The sequence below is a fragment of the Ambystoma mexicanum genome, chromosome 1p, assembly GCF_040938575.1.
Source record: "Ambystoma mexicanum isolate Mex_15411 chromosome 1p, UKY_AmexF1_1, whole genome shotgun sequence".
In the NCBI taxonomy this organism is placed as follows: domain Eukaryota; kingdom Metazoa; phylum Chordata; class Amphibia; order Caudata; family Ambystomatidae; genus Ambystoma; species Ambystoma mexicanum.
In genome coordinates this window covers 971,894,948-971,915,071 of record NC_090921.1, presented here as the reverse complement: position 1 = coordinate 971,915,071, position 20,124 = coordinate 971,894,948, and the positions used below count along the sequence as shown (strand labels likewise).

The 20,124-nt window shown below is 46.0% G+C and overlaps 1 protein-coding gene across 2 annotated transcripts in view; it reads left to right on the top strand.

The window, feature by feature from the left end:
- Positions 1–20,124, top strand: part of E2F4 (E2F transcription factor 4) — a 471,886-nt gene that overhangs the window by 63,483 nt on the left and 388,279 nt on the right. The gene's annotated exons all lie outside the window — the stretch shown is intronic.

The window sequence follows — 20,124 nt, the reverse complement described above, 5'->3', positions numbered from 1 at the left end:
GTGCGGTTCTTCCTGTGCACTTTCACGTCTTGCTGGGTCGCGCCCACCATTTTGGAAGCGTCCCTCTTCAACTTATCTCGGTCGATTTCTCCTCTCCCCAGCAGTTAATTTCACTGGGGTTTGGTGCCGAGTTCTGCTGCTATTCTGTCATGTGGCCGTGCATGCTGTGGGGTTCTGCCATCCATTTGAATCGCTGTAATATCTGGTTTGCTAGGATCAGATGAGCTCAGTCAGTACGTGTCCTGCTCACATCACTGCTAGCCACACCCATGTGCGGGGGATCCTTATGATGAGGACGACCAATTCTTAATCCCGTCCTCTCCAGATGGGGGATCAGCCAGTAGCCGATTCTCCTGTGCATTAGGCATGGATGGTAGAGTTCATTGGCAATGCGCTAGTCATGGAAGCAATACAACAGAGCAACACAGGTTCAAATCCTGGGTCCACGCTTAGAAACCTCTTGGGTATTAAGCGCGTTATAAAAAGCCAATTATAATAATGATAAAAACGTATACAATGTTCATCTGCCTTTTTGAGCAGATCACTTTAATATATAAACACAAGATGTTCGTCATTTAGTCTTCGTCGAAGAAATGCTTGAGGAAAAATCTGCAGTAGGTACACTTATCTATTTACTTCAGTCAATAAATAAAAGGATACAGCCCTCTCTAGTTACTGTTTTGGGCGAAACGTTTAAAAAGAAATTCTGAATGCTTATTTTATGAGCATTTGGCAGGGGGAAAAATTACAAATTCCCATAATGTCGAATATAATCGGAGCAGGGGTGTCCTCCCACTCCCGCTCCTCTTGATCAACATTATGGGAATTCGGGGGCTGCAGGGGTGTCCCCCGCCCCCTCCCTTCCCTAATCAGGAAAGCGGGGGAAAATTAATTTTAATGTTTTTTTTTTTTTAAAACCTACGGCAGAAGTTCCGCCCCTCAATGGGGAGGCGGAACTCAGGTCGCACAGAGAGAGCTGTGGGAAAAGAGATTGGGTAAGTTTGCCGCCACCACAGTTAAGATTTGGGATAGGGGGATTGCGGGCGGGTGTGATCTATGTGATTATTGCATGCCGAACATTTCAAATTCGTAATTTTCGGATTCGACCTTTACAGCGACGCAATAATAGCACAGATCCCTAGTTACACCATCACATACCAGGACTGTTAACCCCAGGATAAGAAAGACCTTTTGACCAGCACCTTCTGACCCTTTGTACATCAAGGGCCATCTCAGACCTGACTCCTTAGTGGTTTCCAACACCTGCAAAAGAGCAGGGACACATCAGCTGCTACTGAAGCACCCCAGAAAGGGAAAGCAAGAAGCTTTTCGCATTGGGGGGTAGAGGGGGGTAGCAACGTCCGCTGCATACCAAGTGCAAATTGCTAACACAGCCCTGCTCTCCAGTTACAATAGGCCACTTTGGGATAAAGTCCAGACTGAACCAGATTCCATCCCAGACCTTATTCGTTAAGAAATTCTCAAAACTGTCAATGAAAGTAGTGTAAGGAACTCATGGTGGCAACACTAAAGACAGACACAAGTTATCACAGTTAGAGGGTGTTTATTAAACTGTAAAAATAGTTGAGAAAAACTCCTAATCTAAACATAAATCTAAGACGGGATCAAGCTATGACCATCAAATAACAAGGCAGTCCTAGTGGCGTCTTGTCAAATAAAAAGGGCCTATACTAAAGAAAACTATTGCCACTCCTTACCGCTAAGTTACAAAATAGTGTGGGATAATGTTCATCAGAAAAGAAAAGTGTTGACAAAATAAGTGAGGATGGTATAACCGGGTTCTCCTTTGCCTGCGATTTTAGCATGGGATAAGGCAGGACTCTGGAGCACAGCACACAAATGGGCTTCTCCAGCACAAGCTTACAATTAGTTTCCAAATTATCAATGCTTTCTGTGGCCAAGTCTCTTTTACAAGTCTCTTGCTCCAGATGGTCTGGTGTACTATTAACAACAAAGTTCCTTTCAGTAATCTTCCCATTAGCTGATTTCCTTGCTCCCGTGGATCCCCCTCAACCGAGCTCCGATCCTTTTTGTAACCTTGGCGTCCCTCAGTCAGGTTCACTACAGCCTTCCGTTCAAGATCTCAGTAACTTGTAACATTCAAGAATCTTAATGTCTTTTTAAACAACCGTTCATTGTGGACCTCCCTCAGCCGGGTTCATGCTTGTCGCCACAATGTTTACGGGGTATTATGTTTTGCCCTCATTAGAGGGCATCCGTCAGCCGGTTTCACATTTGACAATTTAACACAGTTCACTCAGTTGCAACACCTTGCAGGATTCACATCCCTCAGCTTTTTCTAACCCTGTTTCAGGCTTTCCACATTTATTGTTCATACAGCGCTTTCCCTCTGTCGGGCGCACATGCCTGTTTCACACTGTCACAACTTTGTTTAATGGGTTAAGGTCTTTCGATTGTACAAGGGATTTTGGCTTGACCCTTGTATGACCATCTTAACTCTGTATGCCAGCCTGTCCTTCGGCCTCTTGTTACATTATTCACAAGAAAAGGGGGATCAGCCAGAGTCTTTCGAATGGACGCCCACGTGGCACCGGGCCACTCTGCTGGTGTTTCCCTCGGTTTTAAAAGTTCAGTAGTATATATGTTCTTTGTACATAACAAGTTGCCGTTTGCAACCTTCGCTCAACACAGTCCAGTTTACTATCGGTTCCCCCTCTGACTCACCGGCTGTGCTTACCTCCTTGTTGTGACTTGTCTCTGGAGTCAAGGATGGGAGTCAAGGATGTGACCACAGTAGCAAGCGCGCCTCCCCGCCTCGGTTATCAGTGCAAGAGGGTCCTTTGCCCTGTTGACATCTGTTAAACCACACGTCAGCTGTAGTTCCCGGTCTTATGATTCCTTTCACGGAAGCTTTGCGGGTTTGGGTCAAAAAAAGGGCAAGGACACTTCCCTCCTTGTCGTCCTTTCCGGTCTTGCAGCCTTTCTTCTCAGTTTGACCAGTCGGCCTGGAATAGCTGCCTCCTCATGAGTTTGTCCTTGCTCAAAGTGTGCTCTCGTGCCCTGCCTTTTATCCCTGTGGGGAAGGGAAAGGGCTGTCAGGTGTGTGTAGTTATTGTTAATTGCCTGACTCTGCCGCAACCCTTGTGTTGGGACACGTCGGGTAAACAGCTCTGGTGTTAGTCCGTGGTCTTTCCCGGTTAAAGAAAGTGTTTGTCGGAAAGGGGGTGGGGACGTAGAGCTTCTTATCCTATGGGGTAGGAAGGGAAAAAAGGTATAAGTAAGGGGGTACTGTGTCTCACCCGTCAGTGTCCCACTTCCACTCCCCGCAGACCCCCATCCAGGTGATCCTCCCGCACGCCAAGGAACTGAATCCAATAGCGATGGTCGTGTTCTGGCCACCTGGATGACAGATCGCCAGAGACTAGAGGGTGAGACACTTCAAGTTTCTCACAGTAGACCGGTTGCAAGTAATATTATTTAAGGCAACCTTGATGCTGCTGATAATGCAGGCAGAATTGTTGCTGGTTGATCCTTACTGAAACACTGTGCCTGGCTATGGCAGTCAGTGTTTAAATTGGAAACACGAGCATTGCTGTTAAATATGCCCATTGAAAGCTGTGCTTTTCAGTATGGCAGTAGATGAATCCCTTGAAACAGCCAATAAAGAACATGAAACATTAAAATCTTTAGAACAAACTTCTAATGAACCATACGTTCAAAGGGGTGTTTTTAATGAACATAGGTTTTTTTTTAGGCCAAAGTTGCCCAAGAGCCAAAGTAAGTCTTCACAGTGGGATCCAAACACAGTGCAATCCACCCCCTTTCAGCCTACCTATCAACAAGGGTTTAGGCTGGGTAGAGGTAGATTCCGGGCAGCAGCCTCTAAAGACGCCACTGCCCAAAAACAAGGACTCCCAGTTCAGATCCCCTCCCATGTTACTTCTTTCGGCGGTTAAATATTGCATTACGCCCACACATGGGAGGGATGACATCAGACAAGTGGGTGCTTGCCACTGTAAGAAAAGGATACTACTTAAAGTTACTGACAAAACCACATCATCCTCCTCCAAAACAGCGCAATATGTCTCATGAATAGACTCTTCAGGCAGCAATCCAAGCCCTTCAAAAAGGAGAGGTAGAACTGGTTCCCCCTCACACGGTAAATCAGGGTAGACCTTCGTTCAGCAAACGCATGTCAATCCACAAACGTTTTGAATTACTACCCTTGAGAAGGTAATCCTGCTCTTAAAACAGTGGGATTACATGGCGACACTGGATATGAAAGATGCATACTTTCATATTTCAATGTTGCCAGCTCACAGAAAATATCTCTGGTTCAAAGTCGGCGCAACTCACTACCAGGTCAAAGAGCTTCCCTTCGGCATATCCTCAGCACCAAACTGCTTCCCTTCGGCATATCCTCAGCGCCAAAGGTATTCACCAAAGTCCTTGGAGTTGCAGCTGCCCACCTGCATAGACAGTACATTCCAATGTACCATTATCTCGATGACTGGCTAATATCTGGGGAGACACCTAAACAGTGTCCACAAAACACCCAAGAAACAATCGACCCGCTTTTCATTTTCAATCTAGGCTTCTCAATCAACAATGAAAAAATAGTCTTGTTCCAATTCGAGCAAAACAGTTTCTTGGGGCCCAAATTCAAACAAAAGAATCTTTAGTCATCTCCAAATAGAGGGTACAACATTTCCTGTTTCAGATTCCACATTATGTAGCTGGTCGTCGGATAACTGTACGGAAGACCATGTGCCTCCTAGGTCAGATGGCCTCCTGCATTTACATATTATTTTACGCCCAGCTGCGTATGCATCCAATTCAAGAGTGTGGCTAGCGAACGGGGGTCGCAGGCAAGCGGTCAGTGGGACGATCTAGTGGTAATTTCACAAAACCTAGTCAATTCCCTGCAGTGGTGGACAAAGGAGAACCTTCTGCAAGGAAAGTCATTCACTGGCCCTGCAGTAGAGGCCACTCTTACCACGGATGCATCGTTGTCCGGGTGAGGAGTACATCTCCTCAATCGCACTGCTCACGGCAGCTGGTCACAATCACTAACAAAGAAGCGCATCAATCTTCTAGAATTATTAGTAGGGCTCAAAGCGCATCAAGCCTTTCAACTCTTTCTTCAGGAGAAAACAGTCCTAATCCTAACAGACAGCACAACAGCCATGTTTTACATAAACAAGCAGGGGGAACACAGGCTCCAAATCTGTCCAGACTAGCACAGAACATATGAAATTTGCCATTAAAACGCAACATGTTCCGGGTGAACAAGACTGCCTAGCCAATGTCCTAAGCCGAGGATTACAACTTTCATCAGAGCACGAATGGCAGTTACGCAGAAACATTATAAGACAATTTCTCAGACTGGGGACAACCAGGCACAGATTTATTTGCTGCAACCCAGCACAGCGCACAATGCCCAGACTACGCATCCAGGTACGCACAGACAAGGTCCAAGGGGAATGCTCTGTGGATGAATTGGTCAGGGAGATTTGCATACGCTTCCCCCCCTTCCACCCAACAAGATCATCCACAAGATGCACAAGGAACCAGTCAAACTAATTGATAGCTCCAATGGGGCAGGTCCGCCATGGTTCTCACACCTGCGCACACCTCTCTCTTTCCTCACCAGTGAAACGTCCATGCCCATACAACATGCTGTCCCAACATCAGGCAATGGTTTACCTGTGCCCCATACAATGAACTTGGCAGCATGGCTCCTGAAGTCATTGTTTGGTCATCTCAATTTACCGCACAGATGTATGGACATCCTCTAAGAAGCACGGAAACCTAATACCAGACATTGCTATTACAATAAATGGAAACCATTTGTTAGCTGGTGCGAAGCTCGAGACATCAGTCCAATTGATTGCTCTACTTAATACATTTTTATATTTACTTTACCTTTTGGATTCAGGGTTAGTTTTCAACTCCCTTAAAGTCCATTTAGCAGCAATGTCTGCATACACCACCTCTCAAACAAGTTTTCATGGTGGAAAGTGGCAGTAGCTAAAGCATTTCAAACCCTACTCCTGGATGGGATTTAAATGTTGTACTTGCAAAGCTCATAGTTTCCCTTTTTGGGCCAATGCATAAAACCATTCTTAAACACCTCACTTACAAGTTGGCTTTTCTCGTTGCTATTACATCCATCAGAAGGTTCAGTGAACTTCAAGCACTCGAAGTTCAAGATCCCTTTGTTGCCATCCATAAAGACATGCTGCCCTGTGAACCTTTTTTGGTCATGGTGCATGTGAATTGTAACATGACTATTTTTTATTGGTATATAGACCACCTTCACATGGTCAAGCTAGTTTCTCTGTTAATTTAGCACAGTTGGTTGCAAATCTAGTTTTGATACATCCTAACTTAGTTGTGCTGGGGAATTTGAACCTTCGTCCGAATTACTTTACTGATCGGTGTGCTAGTAACATGGTGACTAGCCTATCGGACTTATCTTTAGGTCTGCCTAATCCTCTTCCCACCCATAAGAATGGGAATCTGTTTGACCTATTTTCTCTGAAGAGGGTCTGACAGCAAGTCAGTTAAGCCGTGGGGCTACCAGAGGTGTGGGAGCCTCCGTATTGGGAAGTGTTGCTGATCCTGCCATCAAGCAGGAAAGAAGGGACGCCGCCCACGTCCTTGCTGGGGAAGCAGAGCTACCGCCATGTGCAGGCGAACACCCAGAGTGCGAATGAGGCTCACAGAAGGCGGTCCGCCGACTGGAGAAGCAGACTGAAGGCAGGAGGAGCCGCAGGAGAGGATGCCGTGAACCAGTGAGTGTTGGCGAAGTCACTCGAAGTCGGGGCACCTCGGGAAGGCTGCGCACAGAAAATGTTTATTGAAAGCCGAACTGAATGAAAACGTGAAGCAAACTTATAATATACATGTTGAATTCCTAACTGAATGAAAGTGTGTGTGTGTGTATAGAATATATACCGAACTGAATGCAAACGTGAAACAAAACCAAGTTATGCATATGGAATATGGGCAAAACTAATAATGGATAAAAGACAATAGGGAATGTGCCCAATTAACAGCAACCTTCATAAAAGAGTGCAAGTGTGAAAGAGTCACAGAAAGGTGGGAGACCACCACAATACAGTGAACGTTCTGAATGAGTAAAGTGCTAAAAGGCCAAAGACTGGCACAGAGGTGTATAACACATAATGGCCAAGAGGCTGACGGAGAAGCCAGGAGAATGTGAACCTTTATATATAGCCAAGAGGCCGACAAAGAGAAGCCATGTGCAGGTGAATCTGTACACAGCAGTAAAACAGAAGAACCTGTGTCGGCTGAAGAGCATAGGGTTCCTGGTTGCGCAACTTGTGATGGTGGACCGTGTGGTCTAGGCCCAGTTGTAAGACAGGGGAACTCTGAAGTGTGAAAGCCAAAGACATTGTGAATGAGACCATGAAGGAGCACTACAAGTAAGCTGGTGATGCAAACCAGATGAAGGCTCAAGTTGGCCTGGATTTGTGTTCAACTTTGAAAGACTGAAACACATCAGTAGTGGCATTGAAGTCTTGGGGAAGGGAACCTTGAGACTTGAGGAACTACAAACAATGTCTTGAGGGCGGAGCATCAAGACAGTTTTTCTTTTGAACAGTGCTGCTTGGAACTTGGGCAAAGGAACCCAAGGATTGTGTGGATTTTTGTATTGTCTTGAACTTGAGAAAAGTAATCTTAAGACTTTAGTGGAACTTTCTTGAACTTGGGGAAGGGGAGCCGAAAAGGAGGCCAAGCGCTGGGAGAAGCTCAGCCAGGCTCGGACTGGCATATGGGACCATATGCCCATGGGTGAACCAAAAACACAATATTCTGGTGTGAGTCAGTCTTTTTGATCAAAGTGAGCCCTTTTTCTGGCCATTCTGGGTCAGTTTGATGAGTTTTCACTATGCGGCTAGTAGTTTTGACCAGTGTTGCTGAATACATATTCTTTAAAACGCACAATTTGCATCACATTTTATCAAAAATCTCCCCCTTGACACTATTCAAACAGTGTCTCAAAAGCAGTGAACAGGCATTTGCAACTGTGGGCCACTTATTGGTGCCCGAGACAATTTTATGGCCCAGCCTGACCCTGAGCACAGCCTTTGTGTTGATCACCATTGCTTTGATTATTGACATCCCTACACGTTGTTTGGCTTTAGTTGTGAGGACAAGGATAGGTTTTGGACATACTTAAGTTGAACTCTTTTGACTCAGCCTTTCCTTAGTTTCGTTCAGGTAGGGAAATCGCACCTTAGCATTGGGCAAGTTAGGCCTTCAACCATCCTGACATTTGCTGTAATAAAATATTTTATTTTGAACTTTGTCTGTTGTCTATCTTTCTTCATGATGCCTTCACGTGTACTAATTCAATCAAAATAGAACATTTCACACAATATCGATAACTTGGAATTACTATTGATCACTCCTTAACTTGGAAACCTTATTTCCAGTGATTAAATAGCAAATGTATGTAATTAGTGACATTCTTTAACCACCAATTTGGACAATATGGAAGGAATACCCTGTGACCACTAATTGAAACATATAAAGTAAGTAAAATTGATTGCTGACATTTTCTACGGCTGAGAGATCTGGTCAGTTAAACACCTGGAGCTCTTAGATAGACTAGAGGGCAAATGTTTAAAAAGACTTCTCGATATGGCTAAGTTTGCAAGTGGAATATTTAATGTCTGAACCTAGATTGTGATCTATGAGAACCAGGGCATTGCAGCAAATTCATTTATCATATATTAAATACAAGTTGGCACTTACTGATTCATTGAAATATTTGATCCACAAATTATTTACGTAATCTAATTATAAAATGTTTTCTCACCTTGGACAAACCTTGTCCTATGAATACCAAACTTTTGGCATTGCATCAGTTGAACATATTTGAACATTCTTTTTGTCAGTCAAAGGACTATTGGGGTTTAAATGATTAGACCTGGATTATAAAAACAATCTGACCTACGAACTAGATTACATGCTTGGAATTAGTTCTTGTTTGCACCCCAATTGACGATTCCCAAATATGTATTGGAATTCTTTTGTCTGACCGTAAAATGTGATTATCTATTGTAACTTATACACCTCATCTACATTTGAAGTCATGGAGCCTTAGTAAAATATACCTTGTGAAATATAGGCTAAAGTTGATACTGTGGAGCATTTAATATTAGAGTGTGCATGAATGGCTTGCTTGAGGTATTGCTACATGGCTAATTATGATTTAATGAACCATGATGTATTGAGTAGTTTATGGAATAATTTAATGAAGGGGATATTCATTATATTCTCAGTAATCAAAATGGTATGGAATATTGAAAATGTTGGAACTGGGTGGAATTTTATATACATAGATTTCTTGATATTTTAATTTATGGAAAACAAATGATTCTTATGTATTGTACAAAGATCCTGTTGATCGAATGTACAAATAAAGTGAGTACAAATATATTTCACCTCTACAACTGATACAATTGTGTAATCCATACTTGATTGCACTTAGTGATGCAAATTAAAAGATGTATTTTCATTTCAAGTTTCTTCCTCCGATCAGGCAGAAAGAATAGTAGAGATAATTCCTGTGAGATTACTCTGCTGCTACCACTGATAAGAACATATCTGTGGAACTCTATGGGGGGGGGGGAGCAGGGGTCAGGCTCATTTGTATCAATTTCTTTCTGAAGGAAGCATATTTACCCACTTTTCTTTTTTGTGGAGTATTTCCCTGTTTTTAGGAGGTAAAAGTGGCAGGTGCGCCACTTAATTGTAGAGTTATGAAACTTTTCTTTTGCGCTAATAAGTACCATAGTGTGGGACACTGGAGCCCGGGGATCCTAACCAGTGCTGTGAGGAGCTAGTATCGGAGTCCCTCTGCACAGACGAAGCCTCATATGTTGGATAAACCTCAGAGCCCAGACGGTCACCCGCCCACATAGCTGAAGACGTGACTGCTTGAGCTCATCTAGAAAGCAAGATGGCATAGTTGTGGTGGCTCAGAGTAAAGACAATTTTTTTCAGCAGGTATTTGGCAGTGTCCCTCTGCCTCAGTGACAGGGGAACGTGTAGTAAACTCCCATAAAGGAGTTGCACTGTGTTCCGCAAACCTCTCATTTTCCAAAATTGACACATTTTCCCACTTGATTTCCAGCCGCTGCCAAGAATGGGGCAGCGGGGTGCTGCAGAACCAGCTAAACTCTTCTGCTTGACTTCATATGGTGGACCTCAGCTTAGTCAACACCAGGAGCCGAGTGCTAGTGTCCAATCGTGAAGTGGAAGTGGGCAGGCACCACACCAGGAAAATAGAATTAGACGGGAAACACTGCCTTGAGTTGTACAATGCTGGAGACAGGGCGATCCAAGTGAAGGAACAGACTGGGGCAGAGAAAGAAACAATCCTTGACTTTGATCAAATCATTCCAAAACCTATATAAAGACATAGGGGAAGCTTGAATAGAAGTGGGAGGTTGGCAATCCAGGAGGAAGGTGAAGAAGCCAGAAAGCTGCATAATGGAATGCTTGGCCTGCTGGGGGCTACATCTTCTCATCTGTAGAGCTGTTTAGACATGGGAATGAAGAACTGCCTACTGAGGGATATGGCTCTGGTCTTTTAAGAGGCAAAGGAGACAGGAGAACAAACTACCAAAAGCCTTCTGAGGCCCATACGTCCGACCGTAGCAGGAGTCTGAGTCTTAATGGAGGAAACGCATGCCTGTTGGGGGCTAAAGCCCAGGAGAGAAGCGACCCCTGGCAATGGGGTGATCACTTTAGCTTGACTACCACCTAAGAAAGGATGAACAAATACTTGCTGCTAAGCAATGGGAATACCGTGGCAAGGGGGTAAAAGGCAAATATCCTGCTGGCAAGGTATCTCCAAGGGCAAGTGCTTGCCGACTGGCTTGTGCAGTTATCACAACAACAAGGAGATTGAAAAGGTGAAGCTCACCCTGAGGGCGACAATCTGCACCAAGAAAGTGTCCATGTATCGGAGAGCAGTCCATAATCCTAGGTGTTAATCCCTGTGCTGAGAATTCAAATGACCCTGGCACTATAGCCCTGCGAGTTGTGTGCTTTAGAGTAGGGAAAACCATTCTAACAGCAATTTGTCACTGAAACGGTGGACCCATGTTGATGCTCCCTTAATCATCTGCCTTTCGTTCGCTTCTGACCAGTTTAGGCTTTCAGTTCGAGTTCTTCCCGTTGCATCTGCCAGCTATCTAGGCCTACAAAAACGGCTATGACCATTTTTATTTTTTAAAAATCCTGCTTTTGGGAAGCCCTTTGAAGGGCATCTGTAATTGTGTCCAAGCATTAGTAGACCTTGCGGTTGTGGTGTGAATTTCCGAGCCCATGGTCGCTACTAAAACTGGTGACGTTTTTGCAGAGCTTTCGACCAGAAACCCTAACGAGTGTTGCATTAAAATAAAGTTGTGCATCAAAGGCACACTTCATTTGTTGATAAGGTGATGCTGACGTTAGCCACAATGTGTAAATAAGGTTTTCAATGCATTTCCACTGATTTGGATGTACATGGGACATTTTAAATGTAATCAATCTGAAGACCACCATGTTTTCTGGGTGTATAGTAGCTTTTTTGTGTCCTTTGGGGTTGCCTCTCTGTAAAGCAGCCACAAAGGATTCCTTTGCTACTCGGCTGGTGTCTTGCATTCTTGGATGCTACTCAGTAAGTGGGCAGACTCCTCCATCTGGCAGGCATGCTTACGCCGTTGGGGCCAAGGTGTAGTCCCAGCACTAATCGCCTCTGGAAGTTCTCTGTACGGCAGGAACTTGAGCTACTCCACTGTGCGTTGTATGGGAGGTGAAGAGCTGATGCACAATTTGGACATGTTATGCTGAAAATAATGGTTAGGTTGATTGTGTGCAGTAGGGGCTGCTTGCATCTTTTCTAGGACATTTTTGGATAACGTTCCCTATGAGTATGGAGGAAGGCCCACCGTATATACTAGCAAGTAAAGGCTGCCCGCTGTTGTAGCTCTTGTACTGGTGGCCTGTTCTCTTCTTTTTTTTATTTTTTATTTTATTTTTATTTTTTAAGGCAACCCACTCTGCTATGCCCCACTCTTTGTAACTTTGTAACTCCCTTCGGGGGCCCAAGAAGAAAGGAAACTGAAGTGAAGGACATAGGTGCAAAAGGAGAGATTGGGCAGTCCCCCGTAGAGTTACGCATGTACACTGTGCATTTATTTGCTGTGGCCTTCAAGTGGGTGTGCCATGCCTTTCAGTTGTTACTCTGTTCATCTTCACAAGGCAAGTATAGTCTGTTTCCTCTTGTACCACTCAATGGTTTGCTGCACGCAGGTATGCTTAGTTTATTTTCCCAACTTGATTGCTCTCTTGACGGACTGGTATCAAGCGTCCAACCCCACCCCACCGCAGATGGCACCTTGCCGTCCTCTGATGTGTGATGTGATTCTTCCCATTGTTTCATTTCAGTCACCATACCACCTCAGCCTAGGGGCAGTATAAAATGTTGGGTTTAGGGTTTTGCAAGTCTTCTAAGCAAGTGAATTATCCGTTTCCTGAAGGAATTGAGCTCATTCAATACACAAATACAGGTGCCATAAACAGCTCGTTTTTAGTACTGTGAACTCCTGAATCCGTTATGTTCTACCATTTCTGCTGCAGCTGGTTTTGGTGCTGCTGCGGTTGATGCATGCTGCAGATGGTAGTTTTAGTGCTGGTACATTGGGCTGCTGCATCGAGAATTTTTTTTTTAAATGTGTTTATTAGATTTTAATAAACATAGAATACAACAAAACAACAATGATATGCATTCTGCGGAAACATTTATAACAGCCCGCCCAACCCTCCCGCCGCTCCCTCTCAAGACCATTGTCTGTACTGTAAGTTGGTTCACGCCAAACTGCAATCATGGGCTGCTCGTGTTGCTTTGAGCGTCTTCTTTTTGCCTGGGATTTAGTAGTGGCACCGTGATCGCCACCCATTGGTGCAGGTCATCGCTGGCATCCTGTTTCTGCTCACGCAGCGCCTTTTCCCATGCACCAGTTTCTGCTGTTGTCCATTTATGAAGGTCCTCCCACCACAACTCAATGCTGGGACCCCTGGCGCTCTTCCAACCCAGGGCAATGCGTCTCTTTGCCAAGATATACATTAGATCTTTAAGTTTTTTAAGGGATCTATTCTTTTTGCCTCTTTTGTAGTTACCCAGGATGCATGCTGCAGGTGTTTGCACCGCTAGTACTATGTCCGCTTCTGCTACTTTAGCAGCAATCTGCGCCCAAAAAGATTGTATCGCCTGGCATCCCCAAAACATGTGCGTCATGCCTGTGCTGGGTTCGCGGCACTTGGGGCATTCGATGATACTTGCCCCGTTAAATTTAGAGATCACCTCTGGTGTAAGATACGCCCTATTGAGTATATAAAATTGAATGAGCTGCAGTCGGGTGTTCCTGGAAACCTTTTTATGGTAGTGAGCGATGCGTTCCCATTCTTTTTCCTCAAATTCTAGTCCCATTTCACATTCCCACTTGGCTTTGCTCATGAGGCTTGTGTTGGTTGTGCTATTCAGTAGTGTGTCATAAAGCCTAGAGGTTTCATGCCCTCCTTCGGCTGCAGCCAGCATGTTCTCAACCGCTTTGTGCCCATTCTCTAGCTTCTCTTCATCTGACCACCTGTCCATGAGCTTACGCACCACTGCTTATTGGAGCAGGAATTGTCCTAGCGGCAGCCCCGAGGTTGCCTGGAAATCATCGAATGTGAGGATCCCCTGGTCGTCTACAAGGTCGTCTAGGGTGGCCACTCCGTAGGGCTCCCATCTTAGTCTTACCTCCTTTTGTCCCCAAGGTCCACCCGCCATGATGGCCGCTATGGGAATCTGCTGGGAATATGGGACTTCCATCTTGGCTGACCTGCAGGCCAGTTTCCCGATCTGTATTCCCAGTTTCGCCAAGTAGGGACAGTTGCGGGTCAGCTGCGCAGGGACCCAGAATAAGTCTCTGAGAAGCAACTGGGAGACGGCTGGTTGCAAAAGTCGGGTGTCAAACGTGGTTTCATCAGCCATCCATTGTATGACATGTTTTAGTTGGGCTACCAAGTAGTACAGTTCGAAGTTGGGAATTTTCAATCCACCCCAGTCGTAGGGTCTTTGCAGCACTTCTAGTGAGACTCTATTCCTGCCTCCCTGCCAGAGAAATCTTCTGCAGAGTTTATTTACTTCTGCGAAAAAGCGCAGGGGGATGTTGAATGGGACATTGGTAAAATGGTGTAATAGGTGGGGGAGTGCCACCATTTTTAGGAGTCCAGCTCTACCCGCCACTGAAAGCGGCACTTTCCCCCAAAATGACAATGATTTTTCTAAGCTTTCCTTGGCTCTAACTGTGTTTAAAGTGTGTTCCATGTTCGGGTCTCGGTGAATGGTGATCCCCAAATATTTGAAGGATGTAGCCGTCCAATGAAAGGCTAGTGGGGGGAGTGCGTTAGGGGAGTCTTTACTCGGGGCCGCTAGGGGGTAGAGGCATGATTTTTCCTGATTGATCTGGATCCCCGTGAATCTTAAAAAACCTTCTAGCGTTTCTAGGATGTACGGTAGGATATGTTCTGGATTGTTTAGGTATAGGAGTGTGTCGTCGGCGTACATTGACACCAGGTGTGTCACCCTGTCAATCACTATCCCTCCATCGCTGTATTCTTAGCGCAAGTATGCCGCTACGGGTTCAGATGCTAAAATGTAGAGCATGGGGGAGAGTGAACAGCCTTGCCCCGTGCCCCTGTGGAGGGGCCATTTGACGGAGAATGTGTCATTATTACGCACTCTGGCCGTAGGGTCTAGGCCGGGCCTATCCCCATTCTTGTCTACATCTAGCATTTAATACCGTGTTGTGTCAACCGTTGCCTCCCACAACGGCTGTAAAGTGGTAGTATATAGTGAAATGTGTTGGGGTTGGTATAGACCTGCTGTAGCTATTTTTCTTGATGACTGCTGCAGTTTTGAGAGGGATCCTGGTGCCACCTTCTTCTGGTCTCGTGTTTCTACCACTGCGGCTGTATGCTACTGCTGCTGTTAGCAGTCATTGTTCTGCTTGTATCAGTGCAAGCAGTATTGATAACTGATACTTGTGCATGCTGAATACCGTGTTAACGCTGTTGCTATGGCCACTACAATTGGCACTTTGTTTATTACAAACTTTTACAAAGAAAACGATTTCACATAATACATAGAATTAATATTTGTAACTTCATCCCACTCTAAAATTGGAAATACATTCAATAATAAAAACAAGGAGAATAAAGTGTATTAAGTAAATACGTACATGGAGTTACACTCACCGTTTCAATAATCCTAATCGCAGCGATAGCAAGGGCTGATAGATTAGCATTTACTATTCTGTTCCAAAACACTTTAAAATGGAATGGATATTCTAATCTGCCAAACTATCGTTCTCTTAATAGAATTGTTAGGTAGAATGTTCATATTGTGTGTAATTCTCCCCACTTGCGAGTCACCCATCACTTCAGACTATTGGATTTTTTCTAACTCTCCTTATTGAGTAGGAACTTCTTTCCTCACTCATTCTTTTTATGTAACTCTGGACGCCCCTTTTGGTTATTTTAATGGAGTTTGCTTTCCTCCATCTTTTTATGGCATCTGTATTTTCCTATTGCAGCACAGAGCCCTTTCTGTGCAGTGCTGCTGGATGCTCCTTGAGCATCCCTATTTGGTTTTCTTTTATATTCCTGTGCTAACTTAAGGTTACCAGGATAGGGGGATATGTTTTATCCTAATTGTTTTTGTTTGTGAGATCAGCACACACTACCTTATGTGGAGTGCTGAGGGGACACATTGTATGCCCTTTCTCTCCTGTAACCTGCTTGCTGCAGTGGCAAGTCTACCCGAGTGGTTGGAGGCAGATGATTTTCTACTAATTTTGTGAAACTTAAATCGCAAGCTGTATTCGTAAGCTGTGGTAAGAGACACATGGGGCACCATTGTTCCAAAATGGTGCTGGCCTTCCTTTTTCGTCAACTCACGACGACTTTCCTTTCTTGAGCATTCTTCTGCCAACCTGGGTGGGGCAGGTCTCGTTCATTACTTTGTCTTCGCCGGGCTCCCATTGGGAAGCCCACCTGAGCGCACCAGTGTGTCTGGGAGGACAGTACACGGGGATGTCGCTGCAACCCCTCAGGTCTTTGTCCTCCAGTGTGTCTGCTTGGATCCAGCTATGACTGGGTGCCAGCCACAACCCAACTTTGGAATGCTGATTGACTGGGTTCTTGCATAAAAGGCGAGTGTCTTGCTGCTGAAGCCAAAGTCGGCCACTGGAAGATCCATTCCGAAGAAGTACGCCCGCAGCTACCTCCAGAAACCGCCAACTGAGTGACTGCTGCTGCTCCAGCCCTATCTTCTGTGTGACAGGGAAGATCCAGACTGGACGACTTCCTCCCTTGGACTAGTGGACCTAACCATTCTCGAGACCATCTGCAGTTTGAGCCATCGCACAAAATGATGTTACCTTCCAGGCCTACAAAACCCAAATACCCTGGGACCTCTGGCACTGCAGCGGTGCATCATCTTGTTGAGCGCGGTTCCGGCTGCAACTTGTGGGCATCTGTCGGGGCCTACAGAGCCCCCATCCTGATCGTAGAAGTTCACTCGGAGCCAAGGACTGAGCCAAGGACTGAGAGAAGGAAGAAAGCCGGCTGGGTGACGACCATTGATGCTGCATAGTCGAGCCTGCACAACCAAGTGCTGAGAGGGTAGTCTGCAGGGTATCCCTGTGATTGAGTCCGACTGTTCCCGCCAAAAGTACTTCCTCCAGCCTCCAAGGTCAGAGATCCGTGGAATCGCTTTTTTTCAACATAGAAGGTACTGTCTGACTCCTGGGTACTTACCTGGGCAGTTGTGTTGCTTTTCGTTCCTCCTGAGCTTCAGTCAGGTTGTGGTGGACAACCCAACCATGTTCTCCCGTGCCAAAGGACATCCGTCCTATGGCCTGAAATCATTCAGTTGGCCTACTTGGTCCCTCTGAACCCTTTGTATCCACTTCCATTACTTGTTATGAAAACGCGTCTTCTGCTATTAGACAACTTTGACAGCGTCTGCCTTCCTTTGTTCTGCCACCCAAGGGTCACTTGCGCCTCAGTGCCCCCCATCTGACTTATTGAGACTCATTCCCCCACATCGCCGACCAAACTTAATTGCATTTTCATTCGATGACCATGGGCTATCCATTTTCTATTTGCACCAGTAAGCCCCCCCCCCCCCCCGGAGCTGGACCGAAATCCTCCGCCTGGTTTCCATGGACTATTGTCCTCATTTTCTTCTTGCAAAACTACAATCTAGATCTGAGCATCTATTAAGTGCATCTGTCTAAACTCACTGCTTGTTTCCCACTGCTTGTTGGTGCCTTCCTTAAAACGGCTCTCTAAGTTTGCACTACATCTGTGCACCCTCCATTGTTGTGCCGTTTCTTTACTGTTTGGGGAAATTTAAATCTAGGTTTACTTTTACATCTGTGCAGTGATGGTCTGCCTTTGCACACCCCCTCTTCTGCGCCTGCCTGGCTGCTAGGCCACTTGGTGAATTCCCATGGACTGTGCAGCTCCCCTGCTTATCCCTCTCTCCCCCTTGGCACACTAATTTCTCCTTTCTATTCCAACTGCTACTCTCTCACTTATCCTACCTCTCACGAAGTCTGTAAGAAAAAAGCTGAAAAACGCTCCCCTGGACTCTAACACAGGCCGACCTATTGGTGACACTTATGTCAAGCCACTTCCAGACAGACTTTAACTGACATCTTCTTCACTGTCCCCTCTCCTGACCTAGGGTCCTCCCATCTGGTCTCCACTCTTTGTCCTCACCCATTAATGGTGGCACTAGGTGGGAAGTAATCATTTCATACTGCTCACCCTCCAGGTGTATCATTAATGTCTGTCGCAATGGTACTATCATGGCCCAAGGTTCTCTTCGTACTAGTCTCCTTCTTGACCGTCGCCTGCCTTGTCTTATAAACTTCCTTCCTTCTCCTGCCACCCCTTCTTATTCTCCCCTCACTTCGCCACCACCATGGATGGGAGTACCAAGCCCCCGTTCACCTCCTCAGAAAACCTTCAAAGGTGGTGACCAGCTTCACTTAGCTACTCTGAATGCTCTCTGCTGTCAAACACACCTCTGATATGCCTTCTCGAAGACTTCTGGACGTCCTCGCTCTTACCGAGACGTGGTTCAATGCCAGCTCTGTCACTACTCTTGACACACTCCTTCCTGAGGGCTAAGAAAATCCTTTCCAAACCCAGGCTCAACAGGCCTGGAGATGGGGTGGCTCTGATCTCCCCTGAGTAAGTCCCTGCTTCCATCATTCCTAATCAATCCTACTCCTCTTTTGAATGCCTCGTCTTTAGGCTTGGGGTCTCGCATGGAAACTGCTCTCCTGAACATCCGTGAAACCATGCTTGCAGATCTCGACTCAACTCCCCTGCTGGTCTCATTCTCCTCGATCTCTCCTCTGCCTTTGACACGGTCAACCATTCTATCCTCAGAAAACGACTCAGTGACACCCTCGGCATTACTGACAGGGCAGTGGATTCGCTGACCTCTTTCCTCGCTAACCACCCTTCCTAGCTGCAACTAGGCCCTTTATCCTCCACCACCACCCTCTCTACTTGTGGTGTCCTGCAGGGCTCTATCCTATCACTCTTCATTATCTACCTTGGCCCTCTTACTCACCAGAGCTCCTCCTCGCACAATTTCCAGTGTTATGCTGATGACACACAGCTTTCCTTCAAACTTCCCTCTACTTCCCCCCTCTTCTTCCTTCCCTCTCATCCCTGACTGTCTGTCCGCCATTCAGGCATGGTGTGCAGCAAATGATTGGTTCTCAATGCCAGTAAAACGGTGATCCTCCTCATCGGGACAACTGCACTGTCTTTTCCTCCTGCCCTCTGACCACCCTCTTTGGGCCCTTTACCCCCATCATTGTGAGGCTAAAAACCTTGGTGTCATCCTCAACTCTGCTGTCCCTGTCACCTCACATCATGGACCTTACCAAGTAGTCCCACTTTCAGCTCCACCTCCTCAGAGGCATTCTTCTTTTCTCACCTTCCCTCAGAAGCACAATGTCTCCAGATCTCTGGTCCTCTCCAGGCTGGACTACTGCAACAGCATCTTCCTCAATCTTCCTCTTTCCTCCCTTCGCCCCCTCCAGCTAATCCAGAATAGGACTGCAAGACTCATCTTTGGCCTCAAGCCCAGGGACCGTATCTCTCCCCCCCCCCCCTAAAATACCTCCACTGGCTCCTGGTGGCTGCAAGGATCAAATTCAAGACCCTCTGCATCATCCATAAGGCTTTCTGGGACCATGCTATCTCCAACTTTCCCGCCCTAAATACTCCCCTGCTATTTTATTTTATTTTTTGCATTTATTTTATTGGTTTTAACAAGTTCCAAACATCTTATCGCAAAACCAAATCAACAGCTGTTGCATTGACATTTCGTAAACATACCCCTCTAACTAACCCCCTACCACCACACCCCCCTTCCCGGTTCCCGCCCACTTCTGCCTTAAGCACTTATAACCACTGCCAAAAGAGAGGAAAAAAACAAAAATCCTGTATCGTATGGAGCATCTCATACCACTACTAGGCTTAGTCCACCGCCCCTCCCTCTGACATCCCACGCAAAAAGAGCACATAGCAAGGCCTCCCATGCTGCGTTGCCCACCGAGGCTTTGCCTTGACTTCCCCATACCGCCCTTTTTCCATGCTACTGTTTCACCCATCGCCCACCGCCTCATGTCCTGCCACCAAACTTCCAATGCTGGGCCCGAGTAGATTTCCATGCCATGGCTATTCTACGTTTGGCAAGGATACACGCCAGATCCCATCTTCTGGCCATGCTTTGTGTCCTTAGTGCATGGAAAGCGTCCCAGCAAACATGCGCCCGGGGAAAGCACATCCAGGTTGAACCTCCCCTTGTGCAATCTGCCTGCCACACCCTGCCAATATAGTCCCACTACAGGGCATGCCCAAAACATACGCAGCATGACAACGTCCTCCGCCTTGCATCTGGGACACCCCTTTACTACAGCACCTGGGAACCGAGAGATACTCCGAGGGGTCAGTTATGCTCTATGCGTCACCATCAGC